Source organism: Equus asinus, chromosome 20, assembly GCF_041296235.1.
Source record: "Equus asinus isolate D_3611 breed Donkey chromosome 20, EquAss-T2T_v2, whole genome shotgun sequence".
Lineage (NCBI taxonomy): Eukaryota > Metazoa > Chordata > Mammalia > Perissodactyla > Equidae > Equus > Equus asinus.
In genome coordinates this window covers 70,431,150-70,436,482 of record NC_091809.1, presented here as the reverse complement: position 1 = coordinate 70,436,482, position 5,333 = coordinate 70,431,150, and the positions used below count along the sequence as shown (strand labels likewise).

The 5,333-nt window shown below is 38.9% G+C and overlaps 1 pseudogene; it reads left to right on the top strand.

Annotated features, from left to right (window-relative positions):
* Positions 1-3,589: 3,589 nt before the first annotated feature.
* LOC106822673 (upstream-binding factor 1-like protein 1) lies at positions 3,590-4,826 on the top strand (annotated as a pseudogene).
* The last annotated feature ends 507 nt before the right edge of the window (positions 4,827-5,333 follow it).

The following is a 5,333-nucleotide window of genomic DNA, read 5'->3' as shown; positions in this document are numbered from 1 at the left end:
AAATGTTGATAATGTCTAGGGTTAACTACAGTGTGAAATAAAGAGCATTCTCATACACTGTTGGTGATGGCATCAATTGGCATGCCACTTTTGAATGTAACTTGACACATCTCCTGTGCAGCAGTTCTCACTGCCTTTTAAACTATTTTTAATAAACACTAAATAACACAAGGAAGCATATAAAACATATTCACTAAAGCATTTTTTATAATTTCCAATTATTGGAAATCCTATGAAAGTCTGTTAAATATCTTCCTTATTGAGGAATTATTCACCTAGCACCATATCCGTTTTCCTTGAACCCATAATTAAATCATCCAGGACAACAGATGTTTGACCTTGTACCTTTCATTCTCCCACACCACCGACAATAATCATTCATATTTTGATCTCAGAAAAGAGTGGGTAGGATTTGATCAAGATAAAGAGATTTAAATGGCTGTCCTGAGGGTAAGATGATAGTAGAGTCTAGGCTATTATGATGAAAGGGCAGAAATTATCAAGGGAATGAAGGATGTATTCTAATATAGTCAGATGTGGGGGAAAAAATGAGAGAGCCCTTGAAACTCAGACATGAATTTGTCATGTGGGCATTATTTGTGTAAAAATCAATTACAAGACTGAACCAGCACTAGGAGGTGTTTGTAGGGGGTATTTCTTGAGATTAGGAAGGGAGTTAATCTAACCAGATCTAGGAAGGTACATACTTCTACTGGTCCTCCTTACTGCAGAATCCTAATCAAGTCGGAGCTTTAAGCATCTTGATATAAAGTCGTTTTCCAAATCAAGTTTGTTCTATTCAGAAGCATTTGGAGTTGGCTGGACTGTGGAGACCTGGAAATTTCAGCTTCTGTCCTGAGAACCCAGAGAACACAGAACCACTTCCTCCGAGTGTTGATGAGACCAGGTATAGAAACCTCAAGCAAGTACAGAGTGCAAGAAAATGAATTCATATTTCTTTAACTTAGAAATTTTGAAAAGAGAATTAGCTCAACCATCAGCTGTCTTGCTTTTTTTGCAACCCAAATGGTAATACGTTTAAACAATTAAAAAATATTCAATTACTTTGTTTTCTCTTAAACTATATAAATAACATTAATCTTCACTATTTCTTAGAATTTTGTAAATTAGTGGAATTCTTTCCATTATTTTGTAACTCCATGTGTGTAGAAAGAGACTGAATTTCTGGAGGGGGAGTCCTTGGAGAACCTTTCTGTAGAATGCGAAAAATGAGTTCTCTTCAGAGACTTCAGATTGCAGCCTAAATCTTTGACAATGGCCAATAACCATCTAAAAATTGGTGATGGCTGTGGAAAGATGACACTCGTGACACTCTGAAGTATCATAAGTGAGGATTTCTGAACTAACTCTCGTCTAGAAGTCAGGATGCTGATTACCTCTGGTCATTGATTTTAAAACAGGATATGTTAAATGAAACTGATTGTCATTTAAATTTGGGAGTTACGTATTTTCAAATGTGAATGATAGTATACATGATATGATTGTGGAATATATTGCTCTTCCATTTCAAACAGTGGGTATCCTTTGCATTAAGATTTTTTAAATTCAAGAGTGTTGACACTGAAGAGAAATTATTTTTTATTAGAGATGGATGGGGGAAGGTTATATAGAATCGTAAAAAGTATTGAAAGTAATTTTGGTTTGTGAAGATAGCGATATTTTATTTGCTTCCATATGTAAGCTTCTGATGACAGATACACTGTCTTCTTTATCTTGATATCTACCCAAAAAGACAGTCTCTGTTGTTCTGTATATGATTCTAAATAATATGCTTATTCTGACACTTCTAAATTAATGTCTATTGACTTTAGGAGAAGTGAAAATTTAGCTAACTCCTTCATCCCTCCCTCATACATTTATTCACTTCTTTCCCTCATCTTCCTAATATAGTTGCATTATAATTTTTGTACATTATTTTGTCAATTATTATCACTATATAAAATGAAAATCATCAGTGAGTCATGAGTTGTACTGTAATTACATTTCCTTTTTCTTATAACATTTTTATTTCCCCTGGAGTTTATAAATTTCACTACCATGATTTTCTCTAAACCTATCACAAACTCCTCTCCAATCACTGTGCACTGAAAACCTCTTCTCAAGATTTGAAACATATCTGTTAATTCCCCAGTTTCATCTAGAGTTTGTTTTACCCCATTCAGGTTTAGAGGTGATAACTGCTGGCCACCGTTGCTGCTGGGCTTTGGGTACCTCATCCCCGAGTTGGTTCCCTCCCGCTTGCTAATAATCTTGTTAGTATCCCTTTCGTTAAAATCTCTTGGACCATCTGCATTCGATTTTGCTTCCTACCTTTTCTGATTGACACTATCTGTTTTCCATCTTTTAAAATTGTAATTCTACTTTCCAAGTTATGTTTTTCTAATCTTCTACTGTTTTCATTTCTACTCTATTTTTAAAAATAGAAAATCTTTTTTATTCTCTAAATGTTCCTTTCAAGAGTTTCTTGTAATTTTCTAATTTTTTTTTTTACCATCTCTATAATTTTGGCACCTTATATAAGCTCTCTTATTTCCCTTATCCATGTGGCGATATAATAATGGTAAACACACTTCAGAGAGTTGGGAAGATGAAAATGAAATAATAATTGTAAAGCACTTGGAATAATGCCTGGCTCGTGAAAGTGCCACATGACAACTACAGCACATTTCCACTCCTCTACATACATTGTGAAACTTTGTAGAATTACTGGAAAGAGAGCAATTCTTTCTCCCTAGAATTGTATTTCATATTTTAATATTTTTTCTGACACATTCATTATTATTTATTCTGGAGTTATTATAATAATTTTGAATTTCTCCCCTCTTCTGGTGAATTTTTTAACTTAATTCCTCAAGGCTATATCTTTTTTCACTCTACTGAGAACTTCAAATCATTTCCAGACTATTCTTCACAATATTCAGAAGCTTATCCTCAGTTCACCTTCCCTTTTTCCCTTAGGTCTAATGTTCTCTTTCCCTTTTTCTGAGTATATATTAGTTTTTTCTGAAGGGTTCATGTTACATTCCTCTTTTACCCTCCATTCAGGCAAGATATCATTTTATTTAATTTTTTAGCAAGTTGGATTTTCTGGGGCTTAGTATTAAGAGGGAAGAGTTTCATAAAGGGACTATCGAAGGAGTTATGATGAGAATTTGAGGTCATATGTCTGACATGATCTGAAGATAATGTACAAGAGATAGTGGATTAAAGAAGTCAGAATGGGTAACTGGGTGGAAGGCAGGCTAGAAAGATGAGGGGGGATTTTGAATAGTGCCAATGAAGCATTTGAAAGCCAAACACAAAATCCAACTCAGAAGTCGGGGCAATTTTCATTCTATTTTTAAGGGTAAGTTAAAAGATAGAAGTGACTTGTTCCGGGTGGAGTGTGATTATCTCAGTTATTTCACAGAAGGAAAGTAATTTTCCTTCCCATTCTCTACATAAACATAGAATCACACACACTGCAGGACTTCCAGAAATAACTCTCCTGCTGAATCTTGAGAGAGAAGAAGTTTGAACTCTTGCCGTGGTGTCTGCATAACTGGGACCTAATAGGCGCCCCAAAGACCTAGAAATGGTGTTGTCTAAAATCCAAGACGACTGGTCCGAAGAAAACATTGTGAGGCTACTGGAACCCATGGAGAGCAATCTTCCATCCATTGATAGCCACATGTTCAAAGCAACCCAGTCACACATGGACTGGGAGGAAATAGCTTTCTAAGACATTTCTGGAGAAATGTGCAAACTCAAATGGTTAGAGATTTCTTACAGCTTGAGAAAATTTTATGCTTTGAAAGAATTAGTCCTGGTAGCTATTGAATGTGTCAAAAATCTCCACAGAAGCAAAAATGCAATAAACATCCTGACTTCCCCACTGACTGCTTACTGCCACTTCTTCCAGGAGAAGTGGCCCCAATTCTCTCTAAGATACCCTGACCTAGGCAACCAGGAGCTGGGTAAGCTCCTGTCTGAGAAATGCAAGGAGCTCCCAGAGCAGAGGAAGCTGAAATATATTCAAGATTTCCAAAAGGAGAAACAGGAGTTTGAGGAGAAACTGGCTCGATTCAGGGAAAAGCACTCTGATCTAGTCCAGAAATCCAAGAAATCTGATGTTCCCAAGTGAAGCCCAAGCAAAGCCCAAAAGAAGGTTCAGGGAAATGGGAAAAAAGTGAAGTTTCTTCCAAAGTGAAGAAAACTATTTTTCCCAGAAGATGAAATTCCACAGAGAGCCCAAGAAGCCCCCCATGCACGGATACCCGAAGTTCTACGAGGATTTGTGGTCCAGTAGGGAGCTGCAGGACCTGCCCCTGAGGGAGCGCATGGTGGAGATTGGCAGACGCTGGCAGCGCATCCCGCAGAGCCAGAAGGAGCACTATAAGAAGCAGGCTGAGGAGCTGCAGAAACAGTACAAGGTGGACCTGGATCGCTGGCTCCAGAGTCTGTCTCCTGAAGAATATGCTGCATACAGAGAAGCAACCTATACTAAGCGTAAGAACCTGGGCATGAGGGGAGGCTCGAACCCCAAGATGAGACGGACGGATCTGCAGTCCCCATCTGCAAGGAGTCCTCAAGAAGGACTTGGAGAGGAGCAGGAGCTGAAGTCTCCTGAGATAGAATCATCAGACTATTGGGGGCAGTTCTCATGCCTCATGGGGATAGAAGAAAATAAGGAAGATGGGGAAGAGGAGGAAGGCAAGAACTGTTCAGACTCCAGCAGTGAGGAGGAAGATGGAGAGTGTGAGTCTGAGGGCAGTGACTCCAGCTCATATTCCTCAGAGGACTCCTCTGACTCAGACTCCAACTGAGTTTTGTTCACACCCTACAGGGTGGGGCAGAGAACTTCCCAGCAAAAGTTCAGGGCATCTATGTCAAAGGGAAGGGACTTTCCTCCCTGCCTCTTTTTCTTCCTTCCTTCTTTCCTTCCTTCACCTTCCTCCCACCCCAACATAGAGTCAGACAGATAGCAAGGAAGAGAACTTGCAGTACTCACTATATCAGGTCCATAAACATGGGAGGATAGCTGGGGGAATAACTGTAAATATGAGCCTGTATTGTCCCCGACCCTACACCTCCAATACAGCCCCTGACACCCTCATGGAACTCCATGCAATTAAGGTTCTTGGAAAAAACATCATGATGATTGGGTTGTGGGAGACACCATGCATTAGACTGAATACTTCTGAAGTGAAAAATTTTGTTCTCATCCTCTGGCGTGATCTATTCCTTTTCTGTGGAGTGCTCCTTATGGACCCCTGCGCCAGAACTGCAATGGGAGTATTTGATGGGAAGTAGGGTAGGTGCCTTTAAGAAAA